This window comes from Triturus cristatus, chromosome 4_2, assembly GCF_964204655.1.
Source record: "Triturus cristatus chromosome 4_2, aTriCri1.1, whole genome shotgun sequence".
NCBI classification, from domain to species: Eukaryota; Metazoa; Chordata; class Amphibia; order Caudata; family Salamandridae; genus Triturus; species Triturus cristatus.
The window spans coordinates 832,659,274-832,673,700 of NC_140586.1; the positions used below are offsets into that span (position 1 = coordinate 832,659,274).

A 14,427-nucleotide genomic window follows, 5' to 3' on the forward strand; every position below is an offset into this window, starting at 1 on the left:
CTTACTTGCCTCCTTGCTGCCCTCCCCATGGGGCTTGAGGTTGGACTTCAGGGCTTCCGGGGTGGAGTTGCCATCTGTGACGGTCACTGGGGCTCCAATGTCCATTTTGTCACCCATTTGTTGTATTTTGGGCTTACCGGCAATTTCTGGGTTACCGTCGGGTTTACCATTGTCACCTGGGGTCCTCCGCCTGGGTACCTGGAGTGTCTTGCAGCAGACCACAATAGTATGCAGTGCAAGAAACACCGTAAAGTCACGCCCTAGAGCTAAAGCAAGGGTTATAGGGGTTACCGCTGAAGCATGAATCCCCTCGCCAGAGGTCTGGGGGCTGCACAGGCCTGTGAAGGGTGTTATGAGGGGTTTTAATCCTCCAGCATTAGTCCACCGAAACACCAGGAAAGAGAGAAATTACGGAGCACAACGTTTCCAGTGTTCTAACGCTGACCACAGTTCCTTTGGGGTCCTTTTTTGTGCTCCTAATGAGCAAAACAGACACCAGCACGCTGGTGCCCCTCCTCCTGCTCAATTAAAAGCTAGTCGTGCGGATTGTGAAATTTGTACACATTTGCATACAGCAAATTTATTCGCTTTAAAGTACAAGTCATAGTTACTATAAAATCAATTTTACTTGCTCAAACATTGTACGTTTAAAATAATAAGAACAGATACTACACTTGATCTTAGTCAAAAGGCAGAGATGGCTTGTGTTACTGCACCTCTGTGCTGTTGATTCGTCAGGGACATCTAGTAACAGCCTTTGTCACTGCACACTTACTTCTGAACGCACAGGTCTGTATAATGACAGGACACATGGAAACCAGACAACAGGAGCAGTGCAGCACAATATTTACTAAATATGGCCTGCTGCGGCTCTCTTCCCCAGCGCTGGTTCACAAACAGGCTGAATTGCAGCACGACACACACCTTTGTTCACTGTGGGTAGGGCCACTGAAATTTGCAATTTTGCGGCAACAATCACAGCATTTTCCTTATTACCCATCATCTGCTGCATAAGCTGCCTGAATGGTATATACACAGATCACTTTATAGATGGCAGGTATTGGCTGTTATGGCTGCATCTATCCTCACACTTCTCTTCCATACCCATGAGTAAATGCAACCACATGTTTGTTTATGGCACAACTTCAGCCGTATCCACACACCAAAACACTGTACTGTACTCGCACACTTCTTTCCATTCATTAAAACGGAATGTTTAAGCAAGCCATCATTCACTTGTTTTGTCTTCAAATTCCTGCAGAGGCTTAGCCACAAAACATATTAGGAGCATTACTCTGGTCCTGACAGTTGACATAAAAAACTCCCCATGTAGACCGCACAAAAAATACGCACTGTTCAATCTATGACACCCCACGAAATAGCATGCTGCCCACCCACAAATGCGCTTTGGCGCCTCAATAGGAGTATGAAGCGCTCTGTAAATACAACTACAATACAACATACTTGAGCCCAACAGCACTGCGAGGCCATACAGTCCAAAATCTATTGACAAAACCTATTCCCTCCTTCTATAAATGTACAGACTTTACTCAGACCCTGATTAAAATGTATATGTAAAATTCCAACCGATGTGCAAATGGACATTTGCACACATTTCAAAATTCTGATTTGTGCATTAATTATCACATTCTGCAATTTTCCCTTGACAGATTTCACCAGAGAAATACTGAGGCAATCTATCTATAAATGCTAAGGGGCTGATTGTGAATATGGCGGTCCGACTGCCGGAGCGCCATTGCGGTGGTCGGAAGAATGCCACCAAGCCGGCACCATCCCGACCACCACTTTACAAGTTAACCACCGGACCAGCGGTGTGCCGGCGGTGTTCTTGAGGTGGCGGCATGCTTCGGCCCACAGTGTGAACCTATAGGCAATGCCGCCACACTGTTGTGTGCGCACTGTTCCCAGTCACGATGTTGTGCATTGCACACAGTGTGCATACAACAGTGCAGGCATAGGGGGGGCACAACATGTGCCCTCATCCACAATGACCAATGGGCAAAAGAACCCAGGAGCCCAGTTTGGTGCCCCTTACCTGCCTTCCCGCTGATCTTTGCGTGGCGGGCTCCCCAACTTGAAAATGACATGGTGGTGCCGGCATCTGCACCACATCCAATCCCCCACCCTCCCCACCGCCGCTGCCACAGGATCCAGGATCCTGGCATTGGCGGAGGTCTTGTGGCGGTCCAACCGCCATGTTCGTAACTGGGTGGTTGGGCCACCTACTCGGCGGCGGTGTTCCCACCACCAATGACGGTCCCGGGACCGCCAAACTCATAATCAGCCCTTAAGACATAAATGCAAAACATGCACTAATCAATATGGAAAACACCAATTTCACATGTTTGGCTTCATTTTGAGGTGGGAAACTCAGGAGAAGTTAGGGTACTGGTCATTACCATGTGGACTGATTATCACCCAGAATATTCATAATGATATTCAATTAATGTATATAGCTTAAAATATTTTAGTCCTAGTTTAAGGTCACCAATCCCACCAAGTTTGCCCATTTTCCATTAAAGGGTCCGGGGGCAGTCCCTTGCCTGGTCCCTGCCTCGCCCTACCCCCCACTCCCTGGTTTGGCAGCATTTAGTTTTTCAGGTGCATTAGAAAAAGAGAAGGGGCTGTGTTGTGTGGTGTGTCGATATGTGTGTGCGTGTGTGTGTGTGTGTGTCTGGGTAGAGTGACAAGACCCATCTATTCTGTCCATTTCCCTGCAGTCACCAGCTCCGAATTTCTTCTTGTACTATGATAAGATAATGGAGGATAGCTACATAAGTAATCAAAATCATGCATAGATTTTGATGATACACAAAGACCACAAGACTCACCTGATATGTCAAAGGCCCTGCCTATTATATCCTTGTTGACCACACTTAGGGGGGCAGATAAAATCTGATGGAAAGTCAGCAGATCTGGCAGAAGGAATCAGCCTAACGGCTCTGACCCTTAGGCAGAGGACCGCCCACCCTGTTTTGAGATGCCCACCTGCCTGGCTAGAATTTCTTTGCTATGAGGGCAGCCACAGCAGCAGCACCGCCTTCAGAGCATAGCAAGTTTGCTGAGCGGGCACCATTATCCCTCGTCTAGATGAACGAGTTGAGAAAAACTGAAAGTGTGCTATCTGTGTAACTGCTTATCTCCCAAAGTGATGCAGCATCCATTGACCATGTCTGACCTTCCTGCGCATGCCTGGGGGAGAGTGGCAGTTGTTTTCTTTGGGCCCTTAGAAAAAGGACATCATCTCATGGTAGTCATCGATGAGTACTCACGTTTTCCTTTGGTGAAAGACTTATGATCGACAAGCCATGACAAAGTCATCGAGCAACTTGATGACATCTTTGCAGCGTGGGTCATCCCTGCTATATTCAAAACAGATAATGGCCCGCCTTTGAATAGCAAAGAATTCACAGAGTTTCTTGTTGCCTCAAAATCAAGCATCAAAAGAGCACGCCTCTCTGGCCCCAGGCCAACGGTGTTGTTGATTAACTTATGGGTACCCACAAGAGGGTAATTCAACAAGCATCAATGGAGGGGATCGATCTAAAACAAAACATGCGTCAAGCCCTTCATGCCTATCGATCAACTCTTCACTCTGCCACTGGTGAGAGTCCTGCTACCTTGCTATTTGGGAGAGCCATCAGTACTAAGCTACCACAATGGACTGATCGATAAACGCAGATAAGATTAGTGTCACAGACACTTCTCAAAAGCTGATCAGCGCTGACACGAACAGGACACAGTGTTCGATAAAGGGGATGTGGTACTGGCCAAACAGAAACGGAAGCGCAAAATGGATACTCCATTTGCTGTCGATCCTCTGAGAGTTAACGACCAAAGGACATATGGTGACTGCTCATTGTCCTGGAAAGTCCATCACACTGGACTCGTCACACTTTAGAAATTTGCCTCGGTGTTCACCTGCTCTTTAGAGCGGGAGTGAGGAAATCCCACCTGAACATCCAGATCAAGCAGCTGACCCTATGTCATCAGCTAATGACCCATGTACCCCTCAACCACCTCATACTACCCAATCTGGGAGACCAGCGCGAGGGCTTCGAGGACTCATTGAAGAAATATGATGTTAATGTTGTTTGTACTTTTTATTTAACAAGGGGGTAGATATAGTGTCTTTAAGATTATGAGTGCTAGGACTTTTGTGGGTCTTGGAGGACTTTAAACAGGAGTTATGTAAGCAGCTAAGATGTGGCTATTCAAGTCATGAAGCAATGCGTACAGTTGTTTGATCGTATGCTGAAGAATAAAAACGTGTGTTACAGAGCTCCGTGGGGTCTATTTAGTAAGGGGCATATTATGCAGCTGTTGCATCATTTTTTTTTACGCACTGGCGGCACTTTCTTTGCTGCATATTTACAAGGTGACGCATCTAGGCAAATGCGTCACTTTTTGACGGCCTGCATCGGTTTATACCTTCGTCGGAATTGCTGTGTCACGTTAGTATTAATATATGCAAGGTAGGCATTCCCATGTAAAATCCCCTGTAAAACTGACCCAGTGGTATTTATAATTTGTTGAAAAAGGGACGTATCGTCGGGAAGCGGTCTGCTGCACTTGCAAAGTGAGGCATTGGCTGTGGCATAGGATTCTGACCAGCTGAAGTGACTTCCAACAATGTAAGCTACAAGGAAATCACGTCATCTCAAAGGGTAAGTGCACACATAAGGTGAGTAACACAATAAATGTCACATTACACAACATTAAGGACTTGTATCCAGACACATAGTAGTCTCACACTATAGGGATATTCTCAAGAACGTGCGATAATCATTGCCAAAATAGGTTAACGCAATCTTTCAGATCGCCGGCTATCATGGGCAAATAACTTTGTGTTAACGTGCTATTCACAACACGGTGGTAACATGTGATAGTTTTCCGATAACGCGTCAAATGTCCGCGATAAAAGTCCCTGGACGGCGATAAGAATCAAAACCTGAACGTGAAAAAAGTTGCGATAGGCACAACTGCGATAAAAAATCCAGCAAGAAGCATCGCCAGCCTGCAAGTCCCACAAGTCAGGCGGCCAAACCACTACAAAAGCGGCAACCAAAAACACAAACAAGACCCAAACAAATGCGAAGCACCATGGAGGTAGCCAGAGCAAGTACAGAGGACAACCAAAACCCCACAAGCCCCACAGAGGACCAGCCTAGGACCATCATTGGGGAGACGGTGGCAGGAGTTGGGGAACCGGACACTACACAACATGACCTGATCCAACAGCAACAGGGTGACTAACAGCCAGGGACTGGGGGGACGGGAGGAGATGGGCACAATGGCACACATGCACAAGTAAGTATAGCACATCTGCAGACAAACCATGCCCAAGTGTCACAACTCCGACCAAGAGCCCAATTTACGCACGTCTGCAACATATCAGGACTGTATAAGCACAGAAGTTAAAGGCACACCGCCTGAAAGGGATATGGGCCAGCCAAATCAGAGCCGAAGGGGCAACTCACCCACAATGCAGCACACACACATAAGATGCAGAGCATCCCAACATTTACAACAATGTGGTACAAACTGCAATACTTTCCCAACAGAAAAGAGGACACAACTGCTGCCGCTTGTGTGTAGAAAATAGCCATTCGCATTTGGCATAGCAGGAAACTGTGAGATGACAATGTACAAGTACAACCTCACAGCCCTGATTGTGTAGAAATGCCAAGTGTCCCGCTTCAAATAGGCGTCTCCTCATAAACAGTCACAATGTACATTGCCATGCAGTCTGACAGTAATCTGGTACAATGCGTGAATATACATGTGAACACAATGTCAATCTGCATTTCCCCTTCACATTGCAGAGGGAGAATCAACACCTCCTGCAGAGCAGACCCAACAACACAGCACTGATGATGAAGAGGACCTCCCCAACATCTACACCGACGCACTGCAACAGCTCAGGGACAGTTCCGACACCACACTTCCAGGAGCGGGGCAGCCCAGCTGCATCCATGAGACCCCAACCCCTGCACCGACCACACTGCAGATAGCACCCACCACCACAGCTGTCTCCCAGGACCCCCATGACCAACACAGGCCTTCCAACGCCGTGTGTTAGGGTGCCAGGGGGAGTTGTCTGACCAGCTGCGGGTGGGGTTCAACCTCATGGCAGCCAAACAAGATGCCCTACGTGGGTGTCTAAGTCCCATCAGGGACCACTTACAGTCCCTAACAGACACCCACAGTCCGCTACTTGCTCTACAACAAGCCATGGCTGACATTGCTGGAGTAATGATTCTGAGCCAAGAACAATTGTCTAGTCAGAGAGGCCCCAGCAATATCAGCAAGGAGTTGCGTCACATGCGAATGATCATGGAGAACATGGAGTGGATGCAAGCCTCACAAATGGCTGCCACGGCTGCACACCAGTGAGATGTAGCTGTGATCTTCTCTGCCCTGCAGATCCTCATCATGGCATTGCCACCACAAGGCCTGGCGCGGATGGATGCTGGTGCTACTACTACATCCACATCTCCTCCCCCTGACGTGTCAGTGCCAACAGTGCGGCAGATTTTCCACCTCCATCCCCTGATGTGTCACTGCCACACAGTGATGCAGACAAAACACCACCACCAGCATGTGAAGCACCTAACACATCAGAGGACGAAGATGATGATGAATCTGGCTTTGTTGCTAGGACGAAGTGGTAGCATTGATCTCCGCCATATGGCCGGGTTCAGCTTGGTTCTGCCCTCTGCATCATGCCCTGGAATAACACCTCCCACTGTCCCACTGTACACTGAGCGCCACTCACCCTGGACCTCGACATGGACTGCCATATTTGGTTTGGTTGCCAATGACACAGCAATCACACTGCGGACTGTAGTCTTTCACTCCCTATGAACTTGTCAATCCTGAAAGGACTCTGGCTGGCCCTCCACGGGCCAACAATGTAAAGTGGGGTTTGCATGGCCCTGTACTGGTCCAGCTTCAACACTCCACTGAATGTGAAAAAAACATTCCATTTCACACAGATGTGTCAAGGTCATGATCAATCAAGAATGAAAGTATGGATGAAGGTAGGGACAGTGATTCCACAAAAAGGTACTCCCTGGGTAATGCTATCAATGCACATGTATGGCTGTGACCCTGATAGGCATTGAGACACACATTGTCATTCAAATCAACACTCATCACAGTTGAATACAAGTGAAGGTGCGTAGACGTTATTATCATATGTCTGTCAGTACGGGCAAGATAAGTGCCACAACATGCAGACCAATGCAGCAGTATGTCAGAATGAGGAACGGTGCCAAGCGCCGCTGTCCACTCCGGAGGAGTGCCTCACCTTTCACAGGTGTGTGTTAAGCCGCATTGTTGTCCGCTCATGTATTCGGAGTGCAGGCGAATGCAGCCATGTCCACTATTGTCGTGGGATATTTGACCAGATCTCCAAGATGCAACAAGGTGTCGGGAGATGTGCAATAAGTTCCAATCGATTGTGGCTGCAGGTATGTAGTTACTCATCCATGAAAGCGATTGCAGCTTCGTAGGCTAACATTTCCAACATGAGGTCGTTGTCGACTTTATCAAACAGGATGGCAAGGAGATCCATAAGCAGGTCTGGACAGATGTGCTGCATCCACCCCCTTACACCAGTTAGCTCTACAACCCAATAGGGGAGCGGTTCAATGTGGTCACTGCACATGAGGATTTGTGCAATCTCCCAGGTCCAGCTGCCAGCATGTATGCCAAGTATCTAGGCATCCCATCAACGGGTATCACGGTGACTGACACTCCTGGTCGTGGGCCAACAAGGGGTGCACACACGTCAAAATCCAGCTCATCTACCGCCTGTTGGACAGGCAGATATCCATGGACCACTCGAAGATGCATGCTCAACAATGCAACACAGGCTGAACGCAGGTGACGTTGGCAAGGCGGAAGCTAAGCCGGTAACTGATCCGCAGCACTGCCAATGGCAGTGCCCCCAGTAAATGCAGCATTCGTGCACGGTACAGTTCCACGTGACAGGGGTTGTGCATGTGTCCGGGATGTTCGTCCATTGCGTTAGTGGTTCTTGTTGAAGCGGCACTATTCTGACCTGCGCCAGTTCTGTGGATGAAATGCCACATCTCGGGTCAATGAGTTGCTTTAGTGTGCACCGGTTGTACGCCTGAGATGTTGTGGGAGTAAGTGTGGAGGCCATTCCATGCAAGATAACTTCGAACAAAGACTCCAGTGTGTGGGGTGTGTATACGTTAGTCTCTCGTCGGGCTGTGCGTAGTGTGGGAGTCGGCATCAGCTGCTATAGTATCTGACAGGGGTTGCTAGGGACATGCAATTCCGAGGTCGGAGGTGCAGAAGTGCTGCCGCCTGATAGCACAGACAAAGGAGCATTCATCCCTAGTGTAAGTTTGTAATCTGCTTGCATTTATTAAATGTGAAGTGGCGTCTTGGGGATGGGGTGGGATGAGTGCGACTTTGAGATTCATTTTTGACATGTCTTGCATGGGGCATATGAGCGGCATCACTGTGTGTTACGTTGCCACACAGCTCCTCCTTCCTCCCCCCGAACCCATTTACTTATATGCGCTGCACGATTGCATAACTTGCACTCCTACGACACAGTATTGTCATGCCTGTCTGCACATGTCCACAAGCCTGACAACAACACTGTGATGTTGACCGTTGAAGGTGGTTGGCCACGTGAGTGCAGGCCTATGCTAAAGATAGCGTTACAACAAACAAATGATGGACGGAATGCTGACAATGCAGACATTCTCCCCCAGTCAAGAGATCAGGGTTAAATCCATCGTTCTTTTGCCCACTACACCACCCCAGTTTAGACATGGCCATATGCAAATCAGTCCTGACCCTGTGCCTCATGGGAACAGTCCAGCCCGAACTGCCAAGCCATGTCTTCCCTGGACCGGAATCAAGCATCCTAGGACCGTTTTCTGGCTATCAGCCGTCATCAGCCAGGATAGCTTGACTCCAGTGGCGTAGTGAGCACGGGTCCCACGTCTGGGAATACCCATCCCACTTAGGGCGAAAAGCGTTACAACAAACAAATGATGGACGGAATGCTGACAATGCAGACATTCTCCCCCAGTCAAGAGATCTGGGTTAAATCCATCGTTCTTTAGCCCACTACACCACCCCAGTTTAGACATGGCCATATGCAAATCAGTCTTGACCCTGTGCCTCATGGGAACAGTCCAGCCCGAACTGCCAAGCCATGTCTTCCCTGGACCGCAATCAAGCATCCTAGGACCGGTTTCTGGCTATCAGCCGTCATCAGCCAGGATAGCTTGACTCCAGTGGCGTAGTGAGCACGGGTCCCACGTCTGGGAATACCCATCCCACTTAGGGCGAAAAGCGTTACAACAAACAAATGATGGACGGAATGCTGACAATGCAGACATTCTCCCCAGTCAAGAGATCTTGGTTAAATCTATCGTTCTTTTGCCCACTACACCACCCCAGTTTAGACATGGCCATATGCAAATCAGTCTTGACCCTGTGCTTCATGGGAACAGTCCAGCCCGAACTGCCAAGCCATGTCTTCCCTGGACCGGAATCAAGCATCCTAGGACCGGTTTCTGGCTATCAGCTGTCATCAGCCAGGATAGCTTGACTCCAGTGGCGTAGTGAGCACGGGTCCCACGTCTGGGAATACCCATCCCACTTAGGGCGAAAAGCGTTACAACAAACAAATGATGGACGGAATGCTGACAATGCAGACATTCTCCCCCAGTCAAGAGATCTGGGTTAAATCCATCGTTCTTTTGCCCACTACACCACCCCAGTTTAGACATGGCCATATGCAAATCAGTCTTGACCCTGTGCCTCATGGGAACAGTCCAGCCCGATCTGCCAAGCCATGTCTTCCCTGGACCGGAATCAAGCATCCTAGGACCGGTTTCTGGCTATCAGCCGTCATCAGCCAGGATAGCTTGACTCCAGTGGTGTAGTGAGCACGGGTCCCACGTCTGGGAATACCCATCCCACTTAGGGCGAAAAGCGTTACAACAAACAAATGATGGACGGAATGCTGACAATGCAGACATTCTCCCCCAGTCAAGAGATCTGGGTTAAATCCATCGTTCTTTTGCCCACTACACCACCCCAGTTTAGACATGGCCATATGCAAATCATTCTTGACCCTGTGCCTCATGGGAACAGTCCAGCCCGAACTGCCAAGCCATGTCTTCCCTGGACCGGAATCAAGCATCCTAGGACCGGTTTTTGGCTATCGGCCGTCATCAGCCAGGATAGCTTGACTCCAGTGGCGTAGTGAGCACGGGTCCCACGTCTGGGAATACCCATCCCACTTAGGGCGAAAAGCGTTACAACAAACAAATGATGGACGGAATGCTGACAATGCAGACATTCTCCCCCTGTCAAGAGATCTGGGTTAAATCCATCGTTCTTTTGCCCACTACACCACCCCAGTTTAGACATGGCCATATGCAAATCAGTCTTGACCCTGTGCCTCATGGGAACAGTCCAGCCCGAACTGCCAAGCCATGTCTTCCCTGGACCAGAATCAAGCATCCTAGGACCGGTTTCTGGCTATCAGCCGTCATCAGCCAGGATAGCTTGACTCCAGTGGCGTAATTAGCACGGGTCCCACGTCTGGGAATACCCATCCCACTTAGGGCGAAAAGCGTTACAACAAACAAATGATGGACGGAATGCTGACAATGCAGACATTCTCCCCCAGTCAAGAGATCTGGGTTAAATCCATCGTTCTTTTGCCCACTACACCACCCCAGTTTAGACATGGCCATATGCAAATCAGTCTTGACCCTGTGCCTCATGGGAACAGTCCAGCCCGAACTGCCAAGCCATGTCTTCCCTGGACCGGAATCAAGCATCCTAGGACCGGTTTCTGGCTATCAGCCAGGATAGCTTGACTCCAGTGGCGTAGTGAGCACGGGTCCCACGTCTGGGAATACCCATCCCACTTAGGGCGAAAAGCGTTACAACAAACAAATGATGGACGGAATGCTGACAATGCAGACATTCTCCCCCAGTCAAGAGATCTGGGTTAAATCCATTGTTCTTTTGCCCACTACACCACCCCAGTTTAGACATGGCCATATGCAAATCAGGCTTGACCCTGTGCCTCATGGGAACAGTCCAGCCCGAACTGCCAAGCCATGTCTTCCCTGGACCGGTTTCTGGCTGTCAGCCGTCATCAGCCAGGATAGCTTGACTCCAGTGGCATAGTGAGCACGGGTCCCACGTCTGGGAATACCCATCCCACTTAGGGCAAAAAGCGTTACAACAAACAAATGATGGACGGAATGCTGACAATGCAGACATTCTCCCCCAGTCAAGAGATCTGGGTTAAATCCATCGTTCTTTTGCCCACTACACCACCCCAGTTCAGACATGGCCATATGCAAATCAGTCTTGACCCTGTGCCTCATGGGAACAGTCCAGCCCGAACTGCCAAGCCATGTCTTCCCTGGACCGGAATCAAGCATCCTAGGACCGGTTTCTGGCTATCAGCCGTCATCTGCCAGGATAGCTTGACTCCAGTGGCGTAGTGAGCACGGGTCCCACGTCTGGGAATACCCATCCCACTTAGGGCGAAAAGCGTTACAACAAACAAATGATGGACGGAATGTTGACAATGCAGACATTCTCCCCCAGTCAAGAGATCTGGGTTAAATCCATCGTTCTTTTGCCCACTACACCACCCCAGTTTAGACATGGCCATATGCAAATCAGTCTTGACCCTGTGCCTCAAGGGAACAGTCCAGCCCGAACTGCCAAGCCATGTCTTCTCTGGACCGGAATCAAGCATCCTAGGACTGGTTTCTGGCTATCAGCCGTCATCTGCCAGGATAGCTTGACTCCAGTGGCATAGTGAGCACGGGTCCCACGTCTGGGAATACCCATCCCACTTAGGGCGAAAAGCGTTACAACAAACAAATGATGGACGGAATGCTGACAATGCAGACATTCTCCCCCAGTCAAGAGTTCTGGGTTAAATCCATCGTTCTTTTGCCCACTACACCACCCCAGTTTAGACATGGCCATATGCAAATCAGTCTTGATCCTGTGCCTCATGGGAACAGTCCAGCCCGAACTGCCAAGCCATGTCTTCCCTGGACCGGAATCAAGCATCCCAGGACCGGTTTCTGGCTATCAGCCGTCATCAGCCAGGATAGCTTGACTCCAGTGGCGTAGTGAGCACGGGTCCCACATCTGGGAATACCCATCCCACTTAGGGCGAAAAGCGTTACAACAAACAAATGATGGACGGAATGCTGACAATGCAGACATTCTCCCCCAGTCAAGCGATCTGGGTTAAATCCATCGTTCTTTTGCCCACTACACCACCCCAGTTTAGACATGGCCATATGCAAATCAGTCTTGACCCTGTGCCTCATGGGAACAGTCCAGCCCGAACTGCCAAGCCATGTCTTCCCTGGACCGGAATCAAGCATCCTAGGACCGGTTTCTGGCTATCAGCCGTCATCAGCCAGGATAGCTTGACTCCAGTGGCGTAGTGAGCACGGGTCCCACGTCTGGGAATACCCATCCAACTTAGGGCGAAAAGCGTTACAACAAACAAATGATGGACGGAATGCTGACAATGCAGACGTTCTCCCCCAGTCAAGAGATCTGGGTTAAATCCATCGTTCTTTTGCCCACTACACCACCCCAGTTTAGACATGGCCATATGCAAATCAGTCTTGACCCTGTGCCTCATGGGAACAGTCCAGCCCGAACTGCCAAGCCATGTCTTCCCTGGACCGGAATCAAGCATCCTAGGACCGGTTTCTGGCTATCAGCCGTCATCAGCCAGGATAGCTTGACTCCAGTGGCATAGTGAGCACGGGTCCCACGTCTGGGAATACCCATCCCACTTAGGGCGAAAAGCGTTACAACAAACAAATGATGGACGGAATGCTGACAATGCAGACATTCTCCCCCAGTCAAGAGATCTGGGTTAAATCCATCGTTCTTTGGCCCACTACACCACCCCAGTTTAGACATGGCCATATGCAAATCAGTCTTGACCCTGTGCCTCATGGGAACAGTCCAGCCCGAACTGCCAAGCCATGTCTTCTCTGGACCGGAATCAAGCATCCTAGGACCGGTTTCTGGCTATCAGCCAGGATAACTTGACTCCAGTGGCGTAGTGAGCACGGGTCCCACGTCTGGGAATACCCATCCCACTTAGGGCAAAAAGCGTTACAACAAACAAATGATGGACGGAATGCTGACAATGCAGACATTCTCCCCCAGTAAAGAGATCTGGGTTAAATCCATTGTTCTTTTGCCCACTACACCACCCCAGTTTAGACATGGCCATATGCAAATCAGTCTTGACCCTGTGCCTCAAGGGAACAGTCCAGCCCGAATTGCCAAGCCATGTCTTCTCTGGACCGGAATCAAGCATCCTAGGACTGGTTTCTGGCTATCAGCCGTCATCTGCCAGGATAGCTTGACTCCAGTGGCGTAGTGAGCACGGGTCCCACGTCTGGGAATACCCATCCCACTTAGGGCGAAAAGCGTTACAACAAACAAATGATGGACGGAATGCTGACAATGCAGACATTCTCCCCCAGTCAAGAGTTCTGGGTTAAATCCATCGTTCTTTTTCCCACTACACCACCCCAGTTTAGACATGGCCATATGCAAATCAGTCTTGATCCTGTGCCTCATGGGAACAGTCCAGCCCGAACTGCCAAGCCATGTCTTCCCTGGACCGGAATCAAGCATCCTAGGACCGGTTTCTGGATATCAGCCGTCATCAGCCAGTGGCGTAGTGAGCACGGGTCCCACGTCTGGGAATCCCATGAGGCACAGGGTCAAGACTGATTTGCATATGGCCATGTCTAAACTGGGGTGGCGTAGTGGGCAAAAGAACGATGGATTTAACCCAGATCTCTTGACTGGGGGAGAATGTCTGCATTGTCAGCATTCTGTCCATCATTTGTTTGTTGTAACGCTATGATAAAGATAGGGCAGACACAGATGTAGGGTACATGCCTGGCTGAACTGGTGCTGCTAATGTGGCTAGACATTTGGCTCATGCTGCAGCAATACAGATACACACAACACTTGGCATGTATGATCGTGGACCCCTTAATTACTCCGTTCGTGCAAGCCTGCCCTCTGGGTGTATGCTACATTGCAACATTGTCGCTTACAGGGGGGGACTACTTAGCTACATGTCCATGCTCTTACCTGCCTGAGGTGACATGGTTGCATCTGCTGTCCACAGTACAATGTAATGTGGTAGGGCCCGGGGCCATCATTCATACATAATGACCACACGGACACACTTGGATAGGCACGTGCGCCCGGCCCCTTTCTATTACCAGGATCACATATCCAGTGACGCCTGTGCTGGATGGGTGTGGGGTGAGTGTGAGTCAGCCCTCAGAGGGTGGTTGGTGCTGGCAACAACTT

At 49.7% G+C, this 14,427-nt stretch overlaps 1 pseudogene; it reads right to left on the reverse strand.

Moving 5' to 3' along the window:
• Nucleotides 1-589: 589 nt before the first annotated feature.
• LOC146835181 (U2 spliceosomal RNA) lies at nt 590-704 on the reverse strand (annotated as a pseudogene).
• Between the last annotated feature and the right edge of the window lie 13,723 nt (nt 705-14,427).